Here is a 14,617-nt window from a genome sequence, read left to right on the forward strand (position 1 = left end):
CAGAACTTCACAATTAACTTCACTCTTTGATAAATAACCCCCTGGTGTTTTTACCGAATATGTATAAATATGTTGCCAGTAGGGGGCGCTTCTGGCTTCTGATGAAGTGACCGCTGTAGTCACAAAACGCGTTGAGCCATACACTCCCCTGCTCATCCCGATTTCTGTGTTTTTAATCAAGTTTAAACAATATAAGAAGATTTGATACAGTTCTTTCATATAGTGTCTCTATCCAAAGAAGAATCTGAGTTATGCGCCTTCAGTTTAGTATCTGTCGCTCCAATACCAGGTAACGTCTCCAAATACACTGCACCCCCTGAACCCCCACTCTGTTCTGCGCTGCCCAAAACATGGCTCTAGGGTATCAACAAAAATACAGTAGAGACAGTCTGAAAGAAAGAGACACAGTGGGAAGAACAGGGGATGGGACAGACATTGTGGTGGGTAAATATGAGAAAGATTTAATATTCTGCCCACACTGAGCACAAAGGTAACTGGCAGTTGGATTGTGCCCCACAAACACTAGTGACAGTGAATAAAGGGCAGTTCGCGGGTGGGGAGATTCACTTTCACCCATTGTTTGTTTCACTGTTGGAAAATTCAAGTTCCTGAAACGTATTATGTCTCCCCCCATGTGAAACTGCCATTGCCCCTCCCCTCATGTGAAACTGTCATTTTATTTGTACTTGACCTATTTATGTGTATGGATCTGGATGACTGGCGGCTGTTGCTATGGGGATGAGATGTTACCTGGGGCACCTCCCAGTAGCACATGCCATGGCTCCACACTGGGCACAAATTACTAAGTAAGGAATTAGTTATTATTCTTGGGTGTGCCCCCCCCTTATTAGTCTCCTCCCTCCCAAATGATTGTTGTCACGTTGGCCACTGATTGCCCAACACATATTTATAGAAAGATATTTATGGTTTTGAAGAAACGAGGTGAACGGTGATTGGTATAAAATGGAATAAAAATATTATTAATTGTGAAATATTCATTATACATTCAGTAGTTTTTTCAGCCGTCTCTGCCCCCAGCATGAGCTGTCTCTGCCCTCAGTAGTATGAGCAGTCTCTGCCCTCAGTAGTATGAGCTGCCTCTGCCCCCAGTATGAGCTGCCTCTGCCCTCAGTAGTATGAGCTGTCTCTGCCCCCAGTATGAGCTGCCTCTGCCCCCAGTATGAGCTGTCTCTGCCCCCAGTATGAGCTGCCTCTGCCCTCAGTAGTATGAGCTGTCTCTGCCCCCAGTATAAGCTGTCTCTGCCCCCAGTATGAGCTGCCTCTGCCCTCAGTAGTATGAGCTGTCTCTGCCCCCAGTATGAGCAGTCTCTGCCCCCAGTATGAGCAGTCTCTGCCCCCAGTATGAGCAGTCTCTGCCCCCAGTATGAGCAGTCTCTGCCCCCAGTATGAGCAGTCTCTGCCCCCAGTATGAGCAGTCTCTGCCCCCAGTATGAGCAGTCTCTGCCCCCAGTATGAGCTGTGTTGAACTCTCAGAATGAATGTGACACTGTGAGGCCTCACTCTATAGAAAGGGGGTCAGTGTGAGATCCTCGTGCCATAGGAAATAACTGACCCAAGATTAAGACTGGGTTTAGGGCAAATATAATTCCACAAAGAAAAGAGATCTCGGCATTTTATTCTCAGGCCCTTGAACTTTGAGAGAATATGGGGCCACAGGTACCAGAACCATGGGATTTGGATCAATAGGAGAATGAATGTGATGCACAGACATGACACACGGATAAAAGTAGTAACCTCCGCTCTCTGCTGCAAACGCTCTAAATATTCTGCTATAATTCTGCTATAATTCTGCTATAATTGGTATCACTGAGACCTGCTGGGATGAAACATGTGACTGGGAATTTAAATGGTTCCACCCTTTTTAGGAGGGACAGAGGGATTAAATAGCGGGTGGAGGAGTGTGTTTGTATGTAAAGCCTGAATTAAAGCCATGCGCTAAAGAAATAAAAATAGCTGGCACTGGTGAGGGGGTAGAATCCCTCTGGGTAGAGATTTTGACTGGGCAAAAGGTAACAAAGAGAATTCTCATTGGTGTATGTTATAAACCACCTGGTATAAGTGTTGAGTATGAAGCCCAGCTACTCTTGCAGATACAAGCGGCTTCACAGCTGGGTCACGTTGTTACTATGGGTGACTTCAATTATCCAGACATTGACTGGGGTAATGGGGTTGCTAAGACACAAAAAGCTAGTAGGTTTGTAAATATGCTGAATGACAACTTTTTATTCCAGCTCGTTCAAGAACCTACTAGGAATAACTCTCTTTTGTACCTGTAATAACTAACAATACTGAACTCATCTCTAACATTTGTGTGGGTGAGGGGCATTTAGGGAATAGTGATCATAACATGGTCTCCTTTGAGATTCTGTTGCAGAAGCAATTCTATAAGGGAGTAACTAAAACACTAAATTTCAGACGTGCAAACTGTGACAGTATAAGGGCATCTCTGTGACATATTAAGTGGGAAATGCTTTTCACAGGGTTAAACACAGAACAAAAATGGGAAGTCTTTATAATAAATCTACTTGTTAGTATATTCCACTTGTAAGCAAGGAACGTCGTTGCAAAGCAAAGCCCCATCCCAAGCTCCCAGCAGTGGATATTCCATCAGTTGTACTTAATCAGCTTCTGGTTTCATTTAGGGAACTCCCCACGGGCCCGAATTCTGGGAATAATTTCTCTGGATGGATTTTACACAGGGAACTGATTGTGACTTTCCCCGTGTAAAATCCATCCAGAGAAATTATTCCCAGAATTCGGGCCAGTGGGGAGTTCCCTAAATAAAAGCAGAAGCTGATTAAGTACAACTGATGGAATATCCACTGCTGGGAGCTTGGGATGGGGCTCAGTGGGGTGATTGGCAAGAATTAAGGGGTTCAGTCCAAAGACTGCAGGGGGGGGGAGCTGTGGGACCAGACACTGTTACTTTTATACCAGGCAGAGTCCAAGTCCATGACACTTCCCTGGACCATGATGTTCTGCAGACGGAAATGCCGCACGGATTCCTCTTGTGACGCTGCAGAGGAGAGATATGGACACAGAGTGTAAGCTCCACCTTTTGCATATGTCACCCCAATATCAAAACAAAGGATATGGAGCAAGGAATAAACTGCAGAGCAGGGACATAGAAATAGTGCTCCATGTGTCTCTAACTGCTCCCACATTATACTCATTGCTGAACTAGTGACATCTAGTGGCCAATATAGGAACAATATTCCCCTTAGTTGTCACTAATTGTCTCTAACTGCTCCCACATTATACTCATTGCTGAACTAGTGACATCTAGTGGCCAATATAGGAACAATATTCCCCTTAGTTGTCACTAATTGTCTCTAACTGCTCCCACATTATACTCATTGCTGAACCAGTGACATCTAGTGGCCAATATAGGAACAATATTCCCCTTAGTTGTCACTAATTGTCTCTAACTGCTCCCACATTATACTCATTGCTGCACCAGTGACATCTAGTGGCCAATATAGGAACAATATTCCCCTTATCAAGAACTCCCCACACCAGTCAGTTGTACTGAAGAAGCTGCTCGGATGTGAAACGTCTTCATTGATTACTCAGCAAGTCCAGTTGCTTTTAGATTGACCTATACTAGATATACCATGACCTGGATGAATGGAAATCATCATAGTCATAATATTCCCCTTAGTTGTCACTAATTGTCTCTAACTGCTCCCACACTATACTCATTGCTGAACTAGTGACATCTAGTGGCCAATATAGGAACAATATTCCCCAGATGTCTCCTAAAACTCCTACTCAACCACCACTTTAAATGTTTTGGTGAAAGACAGTTTAGAGCAGTGTTGGAGTGGGGTGTTTAGGGCCCCCCACCCATTCCCCAAGTCTGCTAGCCGACACCCACAGTGCCAATGCCCTGCCCCCCATGATGCGTCACGTGATGTTGCCTCGCTTTACATATAAATACGTTTTCTCAGTCTAACCCTGGTTTACGGGACACTTACAAGAAAATGTCATTAAAATCAACCAAAACAGAGAAGAAAAATAATACGATTTTGAATGAAGTAGAGATGAATGTAACCCCCCCCTGCATCAGCTCTGCAATGTTGCCTCCAGACTCCTCCCCCCTCATTAGCATTTTCTAGGGGATCCCCAGCTTATCAGGGTACGCGCCCCAGTTTCTGTGTAACCAGACAATAAAACCACATACACAGCCTGGTTAGGGCTTTTATAAACAAGTGTATGTTGTACCAATTTATGTATAAAAGTCACTTATTACCAACATGAAATCGTTTAAAAAATTTTATTTCCCATTTAAATTAATTGCTGCTTAATACTGACTCAATATTAGCATTTTGTCTGAACATATCATAGAAATCATTATTTAAAGGGGAAGTAAAGCCTCCCTGGCAAGTTTTTACTTTTGGTTCCAATTTTCTATTCCCACTATCCATCGCGGAGATCAGCAAGAAGTGCATTCACTCGGGCACCTAAATCAGGATCTTGCCTTACTGTACAATTTCCTAATTCAGATGCATGATGGGAATGAAAGTCACATGGCCAAAGATGGGGGTGTGGCTCTGCAGTTGTGGACATGCTATGAGGGTCACAGTTAATTTGGTGCAAGTGATGTCATTGGGGAGGGGTGTTGGATGATCTGTGCATTGTTGCTAAAACTTATTAACCGACAGGAGGTTTTACTTGTCCTTTAACAGGAGACAGCAGTTAATGGAGTGAATTCAGGTCACACTCACTTGTCTGCAACTTGATTCACGGGTGCACTTTTCCCACGTATAGAACAACACTTTGTAGGAACTCAAGTCTACTCATGTATCCAGGAACGCTCTCTCCTTGGGATTAGCATAAATTGTACATACAGAATTCATTTCCCAAAAGAATTGGTCAAGCGATGAACGTGGCCCCCTCCATAGCATGAACACATCATCAATATAGCGTAATTATTTCCCCATATAAATATTTGCATAGGAGGGCGCTACGTTCGACCCCATGGCCGTGCCTTTAATTTATAAAAAGAGTTCATCCATAAACATGAAATAATTCCATCGTATAATTATTTCAAGGCAGTTTAATACAAAATTTTGGGCCCCATATTGTTGTTCCAAATACAAACAAACTGCCTCATCATGTGGGATAGAGTTGTAGAGGCTTTCCCCATCCATTGTGACCAACGCAATCTCATCAATTAATGAAAGCTTATTCAAAAAACCACTAGTATCTTGTGAGGTAACATACGGTCTAATGACTACAAATCTCGCTAAGGGGGTGAATACTGAGTCTATATCAGCCGCTATTGACCTGCCTGGTGGTCTGATCAGATTCTTGTGCATTTTTGGCAGGACATAAAACACAAGAGTCACTGGATTGTCCTGTATTAAATAACCCACCAAATTTTCCTCAATCACTTCACATTGTCTAGCGTTAGACACCAAAGTTCGAATTTTCTTTTTCATTTCAAAAACTGGATCCCCAGCTAATAGTTTATATGTAGTGCTATATCTGCTAGAATTCTCTGGATTTCACCCACATAATATTTTTTTGACATGAAGACAACTGCACCCCCCTTGTCAGCGGCTTTAAAGATCAAGTCTTTCCTATTGGTGAACCTTTTCAAAGCCTCAGTCTCATCCTTGGACAAGTTGGGTGGAGTTGTTACAATATCACCCCCTCTATAGGATAATTCCCATTTTTTAATATCTGACCTTAACCTTCTTAATACACGTTTCAACAGGGGCATTTTTAACATTGGGCGTGAAAAGTACTAATTTTAGCACAAAATGTATTGATCCCCGCACTCTCAACAACAGTATTCATGTTTGGAAATTGTACGATCGTACCAATTGTGTGAAATGACACAGGTTTATTGGTTATATACTGTTGATTATATGGTCAACGGCAATGTGAAAAACCAATGCTTTCTGTAACAGAAAATTTGTAACTTCAAAGCTTTCTTGTACATGATAATGTGAAAAATCAATAAAGAGAAAGTTAAAAAAAAAAAAAAAAGAAAATATTTTATTTGATTCTCATGTTAAACAAATGATAACAGTATGACAGCAAATATTATGCAGATGAAAGACAAGTTATAATCGATACAATGGCATAACATTATTAAAAACTAAATACCATTTAATGAAACCGACAACTAACTAACTAAAATGAACTAAGCCAGTGGATGTAAACATATTGAAAGAAATAAAGAAAAATGTCCATTCATTGACTGGAATGTCTGAAAACACATCTTATAAATGGAGAAACCGTCCTATTTGATCACCTGTATTAGAATGACAAGCTTCAAAAAAGGGAGACCAAATCAGTTTAAAAGAGTCAATGGAATTATTTCCTTTAGTTTAGTGGAAATTGTACTTGAAGTCTCAGAGTCCTACAGAAGTGGAACAAGGCCACATCAAGTTCAACATAAACCTGGGCCAGACACTAGTGCAAATGAAAGACCCTCGCTCAATACCTTTAGTTTATCTGGGTTCAATTCCACTCCTGTGATATTTATCACATATTTTTTTGCCCTCCTGCCTCCTCTCCGCTTAAAGAGATACTGACACCTGAAATTAAACTTTTTTTTACATCTATTATAATATTGGCTTTGCAAGCTACTTCTAACTTTGCCATAAAGTGTTTGCCTGATGCTTTTCCATTACCTGTCTGATCCCCCATGTTCCTGTATGAGGGGGCTGCCATATTTGTGCAGCAGGAGTCCGTTAGCATTAGAAACTGTAACTAACAGGCTGAGATGGGACAGTCAGGTTGGCAAAGTCAGAGTGTTAGAGAGTCAGGCTTAGGAACTTGAACTAACAATTATATACAAAAACAAACCTCTCAGCAAAACATGATCAACATGACCTATAGGTAACATTTAATGTACATTCATAGGCTAAAATTCATTTTTTAGTGTCAGTATCACTTTACGTCGCTTGTATTCAGGGATGTCTGGGAGTTGGATAAAAAAGCCGTTGTAGGTATAGTTGGCGTTTGTCTTCTTCACCGTCTCCTGTCCCTGTGGTTCTCCACTATGGTCTCTCATACTGCAACTGCGGCTCTATTCACGTCCCATGGGTTGTCTAGGCTCCGATGTAGTGCGCCATTTGTATACTGGAGCTATAATCCTCCGCATCACGCCAACATTTCTCACAGTTGCGGATCTCCAGGGTAGCACAGAACACAGCAAGGGAGTCCGTCAGTTGAGATAGTCCCTCTGAAACCTCACACTCTGCATATTGGTTCCACAGTGTTTGTTCCTTCTCCATAATCTGTGCCAACAGCTAATAGATATAACCCCTGAGTTGTTCAATTCACCAACTGACAGATGAGATCTTTTTAGTTGATAAAGTGAGTGCCCTCCCTTATTGGCCTTTATATAGGAGCCTGCAGTCTCTTGCCTATTACCCACAATCATTAGTACAAGGCACAGTGAGACTCACCTGATGTCACATGGACAGGTTAAGGAGGAGGAGCTAAAGGTACAATCATTAGTACAAGGCACCTGATGTCCTACAGATGTGAATGGAGCAATTAATAATCCTTTTAACCAGCAAAGAAAGAATCTGCAGAAATCCATTCTGGGGACAAAATAACCCTATTTGTTAATGTTTACATTGTTTTAGTAGCCTTATCATTGAGTGGTCTAAATTATAGAAAGCAAACATACTACAAATCCAAACACCGGGTCCCATGCATTCCAGATAATAGATCCCACACTTTATTATAAATGCAAATAAGAGAACACACTGCCACTATATCCCACTGGGTATATAACCCAATATCTCTGACACACTATATCCCAATCCACCAAGAACCCAACATCTCTCAAACACACTATAGTCCTTCTAGGTCTAGAACCCACCCAAGTTGGGAATCCAACATCCTTTAGGCACACTGTATTCCACACTGGTCTCAAACCCAACATCCCTCACACTCATCTTCTCCCTATTGGTCTAGGACCCAGCATTTCTAAGGCTCACTATATCCTACCAAATCCAGAACCCAACATCCCTATGATCACTATATCCTACCCTGGTCTAGAACCTATTATTCCTTGGGTTTACCATTGGTTCTTCTGATCCATAGGAAATATCTCCAGGGAATATAAAATATTCTGGTATAAAACCAGAAATGAGCAGCACTGGTATATTGTATTCTGGTGCAAACCCTAAGCTCCCCATGGCTCGCAAACTCCTACGGGATAAAGTCCAAGCACTTATTTGTGAGAGTTCAAATGTTTTTATTGAATTTTTCCAATAAAAACCAACAGATCACTGTTTTCCCTCCAAAAAAAAACTTGAATGTCAGGAAGGCAATTAACATCTTCAAAATGGCTCAACAGAGCTTGTACTTGTACATGAACTCAGGTTTTAGGTGGCGAATATTTGAATTAGGACTGTTTCCACGGTGGAGGTGTGATAAATCTCATATTTACATTTGAATAGGGGGATAAAAATTCAAACGTGTGAATTTACTCCGCATCTGCCAACTAAAGTTCTAAAGTTAGGAGGCTTTAAACCTCGTAACTTGTAAGAACAAAGTTTACAGCCATTTTAGGTATTTTATTACTCCAGATAAAATTACATTTTTTAACATCAGAATGTTTAATTAAAGGATAAATTAATTAATTAAATGAATTCACATTTTGCAAAACACTATCTTCCCCTTTAGATAAAAAATGGGTTCTCATTAATTTGTGGTAGAGGGACTGTACCTTCACAATAGCAGGGGAAATGTTTTAAGAGTTTCAGTTCCTCAAATCCATAGGGATAATATGCCCTAAATATCTAAATTAAGGCTTGGGATTAGCCCTTATTTATATAGTGTATGAGGGAATGTCTGCCAAACTTGGAATGTCGTATCCTAATCTAGAACAAACATCTTCAAACACAATGTTTTCCAAACTTGCTATACCCTATTATAGTCTAGAGCAGTGATCCCCAAACAGTGGCTCATGAGGAACATGTTGTTCCCCAACTCCTTGGCAGTTACTCCCTTTTTGAATTCCAGGCTTGGGGGCAAGTTTTGGTGCATAAAACCCAGTTGTACTGCCAGTCTACATAGGGACTACCATTCCCAAATCACAGCCCTTATTTGGCACCTCCTAACCTTTTCATGTTTGTGTTGCTCTTCAACTTTAACATTTGAATATGGCTCATGGGTGAAAAAGGAAAGGGCTCCCTGGTCCAGGTTTTAACATCTCTATGGTAGACCATATATTATTCTTGCCTAAAACTATCCAGCTGGCCATATGTCATTCCTTATACGTGTCTTACCTTATTTTGCCCTCTAGGGAAGAGAAAAGAGTTCCAGTCTGTGGGTGTGAGATGCTCAGGAGTGAAAACTAGAGATTCTCGGAGTACAAATCTATCTGGAGAGACAGAGTCCATGGTTCTCCTGCCTGTGCCGATACTGTAGGCAAGTCTATAGAGAGGACACAGGACCTGCTCACAGTTTTTTTTAGATAAAAATAAGTGGGAGGAGCTTTACTTGGAAAGAGCCAAGACCAACTGTAGGTTGTGCTGCAAGTCACATACACAAGTCTGACTGAACAATGGGAGGCCGTGGCCCACCCTCAGTGACTTAAAGCAATGTCCAGCCAAAGGAACAATGGAACTGGGATCTCAAGCACCAGGACCTTCAAGCTGACTATGGAGCCTCCAGGTGGACAAACATGTAGAGATCCGTTCGTTTGGCAATTTTGCCAAACGAGAGGATCTCTTCCCAACATGCCCACATTGCGGTGGGTGATTTTGGGCGGGCATAATCCTATGGGATTTTTAACCCTGCCTGATCTATATCTGGCTGACTTTCGACCAGATATTGATACGGCAAGCCCGTCGGAGGGCCCCACACATGGGCCTCTTGCCAGCTTTTATCAGCCTGTGTATGGCCAGCTTGAGTAATGGTGGCCATACACATTGTAGCTGCTGATTTCATTCCTTCAGACCCAGTTGGCAGTTTATCTGCCCATGTATGGGCCTCTCCGACAGGCCTACCCAACCCATATCTAGCCAATAATCTGTGATGCAGTCCTCTCCCTGTGACTGTGGCCAAAACAACAGATAATATTGTCAAGGTGTTAAGGTGGGCATAGTGGGGGAAGATTTGCTCATTTGGCATTTGCCCAGTTTTAGTTGGTTGTTGCCGAGTGTTGAGCAGTGGCTGTGGTACTAAGAGGGTTCCCCTAATGGAACTGGGGAGCTGCTGAACCCTTGGAGACTGGGTGCCAAGTGCCTGTCCCATTGGGAGAAGGAGACCTTGTCTGTATGTAGGTGCCCATGAATGGGAGTTGGTGAGACATTTCTTTCTCAGTTACCCCAAATGCAGCCTGAACTGTGACTGGCATCTGCCACTATAGGGACACCTCATTATTGTGGGGGATTCTCTGTTACTGGGGCACTGTGGGAATGGCAGCAATTACCTGCAGTAGGAGAGTCATTATACCCCTGGTAATTGCTTGTAACCCTTTCCTGGAGGAACCACTTCTCTGTGAGATGTTCCTTGTAGTCTAATGACTGCATTTTGGGGGGCCAATACCTCTGCTATTGTATTAGCTAACCCTAACCCCAATGCACCGGCTATAACCCCAATACACTGTGGAAGCTAGGGAACCTAAAAGAATGGAAAGAGTATTTAAAAGTAAACCAAACATAGGAACTTTTCCTTGTCGTGTTTGCTGCTCATTAAAGGGGAAGTTGTGCAACATTACTAAGGGTAATAGTATCCATCTTAAACACTATGCTACTTATAATATGGTGGGGTGCCCCTGTGGGAAAGTCTACGTAGGCCAAACAGCAAAACAAACAAAAGCCAGGACAAAGGAACATTAAGAACATTAAACCTACAGATACCCCTGAGTCACACACGTCAATCACAACAGACACAATATGTCACAGGTAAGGTGGTTGGTATTAGAGGTGGAACGTGAACCCAAAGAGGAGGTGACAAACAAAATACTCCTACAGAGGGAAGCTTTATGGATAAAAAACACGTAATGCACTGGAACCATTGGGTTTAAACGACCAATGGAGTGTGGCTTGTTTTTCTATAGAACCAAATACTAATCGTGTTCCTTCTCCAAACAGATGGAGCTGCCTTTGATTCTCCTCTATGGTGAAATACATTAGTAATACATTTGTTACATTGAAGTATTGGCAGCAATAGTGTTAACTTTGTAGCGTCTGTAGATTAGATCGTAACATTTGTTCAAACATGAGACTTATGTTTCAATTAACATTGTTTTAACATTGCTTCTTCAGCAGGTGGTTAATAGACTTTACCAATTTCCACCATAAAAAGAGGAAAAACAACCCTGGTTTAAGGACATTGGTTTCGTTCCTGTGGATCCGCTTGAGGACAATGAATGTACATTTGGACTTGGATTTCATCTCCTGCGACACTCACACACCTGCGTTATTTCAGCCAGTCAGGCTGCAAATCCTCACAGCAGCGGCTGTATTGACCAATCAAATGAATGGTGGGAGGGGCTTATTGTATTTATACTGTTGGGTTACGTTACACTTAATAAAGAGCAGTGAATAAAGGCACTTGTTTGCTACAGTACTTCTGCGCTCATTTCTACCTATACATTGGATACATATTAGATATACATATACATTGGATACATATTGGATATACATTGGATACATATTGGATATACATATACATTGGATACATATTGGATATACATTGGATACATATTGGATATACATTGGATACATATTGGATATACATATACATTGGATACATATTAGATATACATATACATTGGATACATATTGGATATACATTGGATACATATTGGATATACATATACATTGGATACATATTAGATATACATATACATTGGATACATATTGGATATACATTGGATACATATTGGATATACATATACATTGGATACATATTAGATATACATATACATTGGATACATATTGGATATACATTGGATACATATTGGATATACATATACATTGGATACATATTGGATATACATTGGATAGATTGCTGTGGATGGAAGTAAGGTATTGGCTACTTGAAGTGAAGTCTCAAGGGTGTATTGAATGTATTGGCCTCCACAGGCCCCTTCCATCTTGTGCCACTCTGAAGCCATAATCTCCTGCACCTCTTTGTGCACTGGAAATGGGTGGGGGGTTTTTTTTTTGCTTTTTTTGGCAAAAAAAAAAACACATTAGTTGCTGACTGATCGTGCTCCCCCAACACTAATGCAGGCCTGACTATTTAATAAGGTCTGGTATATATTTCATATGAAAGAAGAAGTATCCTCACAACTTGAATCCGACTCCTCAGACTGATTACACTGGATTACAGGAGCCACTTGAGCAGTTGTTCAATCCTCGGGCTGATGTATCATTGTGTGACCTCTCTCTGGATATTGAAGGGGCCAGTGATAAACGTAGGAGTGGAGCGGACTACTGGCCTGGTGGAATGTCTCTGCCCCACAGCCTCTTATTTGGGAGAGCAGTTGTTGTATGTGCTTTACAGGGTCCAACATGTTTATCCTGTGACCGGTGTCTTTTCCAGGCCGTCTGTTGAGCAGGGCAAGTAAACGCAGAAGCCATAACGGCTGTAAGTGACACACTTATTGCACAACTCATTGTGGGAGTATTTCTGCTCAAACTGATGTGAGACGACACACAAGATGAAGCAGACACAGGCTGCCGGCAATATGAAGCTGCACTTACTGATCACACTGGTCTGTCTGTATCTGTAATAGGGGAGCCTGATAAAGTGCCGCCACAATCACAACGGAGCAACATCGGCCCAGCGAGTTCTAAAAAGAAATGATTTAGTCCTGGACAGAACAGAAGAAAACAATAAAAGACTGGGGGGGGGGGACAGGAAGGGGTGGGGATTAAATGCATTGCGTTATTAACCCTGTCCTGACAATACTGCTGAGAATAAAGCCAAATGTTATGCCGCCGGGGGATGGGCAGGAAAGGTTTATCAGCCCGTCTGTATTATATTGTAATGTGATTGACTCAGCTCATCATGGGCCGCAGCTCTTACACAATTACATCACGGCTAAAACTAAATGTCTGCCGACCAATTGCAAGAGGGTAGAATGGGGGGGGGGTATATTGACTGAAGACGGGGAATGTCAGTGTAACATACACAATCACATGACAATACACACAACTGAGAAATCACAACTGTGACTAAAGGAATCCATTTGTTCCCTCCGCTGACAGGGAAAGGAAACCCAGCAGAGATGGCAGCGACTCACTCATACATTTATATCAACACAAAGAGACATTTTGTTTATTAAACTAAACTTTATTAACATTACAATGTCCCACACAGGACTCAGTGTCAATATGAAATTGTAGCCCCTCCTGATCCCCTAATAATCCAATAGATCTTCAGCCCACGCTCATGTCAATCATCTCTCCTTCACTATCAACTCTAGTCTTCAACCGTGCGGAGACAAATACTAGATAGATAGATAGATAGAGATATATATATACACACACACACACACACATACATACATACAGAGATAGATATATATATATATATACACATACATATATACACACACACATACATACATACAGAGATAGAGATATATATATATACACACACACACATACATACATACAGAGATAGATATATATATATATATATACACATACATATATACACACACACATACATACATACAGAGATAGAGATATATATATATATATACACACACACACACACACACACAGTGACCGGAGACCTTGGACATGGATTGTAAGCTCTTTCGGCAAGAGACCCCTGATTTCACAATAAACAAGAAAAAAGTAGAGGACGTGACTGATAGTTACTAACATCCCCTATGTACAAATAACTGGTCAGTAATGTATGTAACCCCCCCCCCCCCCATGTACAGACACGGGGTACAAAGAGCAGGCCGCTCGGTACTTCCGGTGAAACATTTATACCGGAAGAGACGAGGCCGCTGGGTCCGGCCAGTAACGAGGAGCCGAGAGCAGAGATACAAATACCCGGAGCTGTCACAGGGGCCACAGACTGTTTCAGACCCACCTCCCCTGCCTCAGTCACTGACAGACACTCACCGACACCGCTGGGCCTGGAAGAGCCGTGACACCGGGGACTTTCCTGAGGAGGAATCCGAACTCCATGAAGCCCAGTCTGCTGAGGAAAATACTCGAGCCAGGGGATTTGAGGCCCACTACTGGCACGCCGGATTCCCAGAGCACGGGCCGTGTAGCGTTCATTATAAGTCAGGAAGAGCGAACTGAAGCACAATTACATCCACCGGGACCCCCAAGTCTACTCTCGTTCTTTATCCCAGCACAGATATTGCTCAACACTCCACGCATGCGCAGCAGCTACCGCACGTCCATTGACTCATCCATGTGGCATGTTATTGGCGCCATTGCACGTCCATCCAGCATAAAGCCCGCCCCTTTAACACGTTCAGTTCAATCAATTGTTAACGTCACACAGCAGTTTCTATTGAGCGGTCTTACGAAACAATTGGGAAGTTCCAAAGCTGAGAGTCCAAAGCGCATGCGTCTAACAGTAGCGCCGGCCCCTCCTACAGATAGTCCATTGTCCAATTACGATAAAGAAC

General features: G+C 42.2%; 1 long non-coding RNA gene across 1 annotated transcript; it reads right to left on the reverse strand.

The window, feature by feature from the left end:
- Positions 1-12,724: 12,724 nt before the first annotated feature.
- On the reverse strand, positions 12,725-14,235 carry LOC108711841. The gene is made up of 2 exons (XR_001934950.2): positions 14,097-14,235; positions 12,725-12,805 (listed from the first exon to the last, which is right to left on the reverse strand). It is a non-coding gene; the product is annotated as an uncharacterized LOC108711841 (long non-coding RNA).
- Positions 14,236-14,617: the final 382 nt, after the last annotated feature.

This window comes from Xenopus laevis, chromosome 3L, assembly GCF_017654675.1.
Source record: "Xenopus laevis strain J_2021 chromosome 3L, Xenopus_laevis_v10.1, whole genome shotgun sequence".
In the NCBI taxonomy this organism is placed as follows: domain Eukaryota; kingdom Metazoa; phylum Chordata; class Amphibia; order Anura; family Pipidae; genus Xenopus; species Xenopus laevis.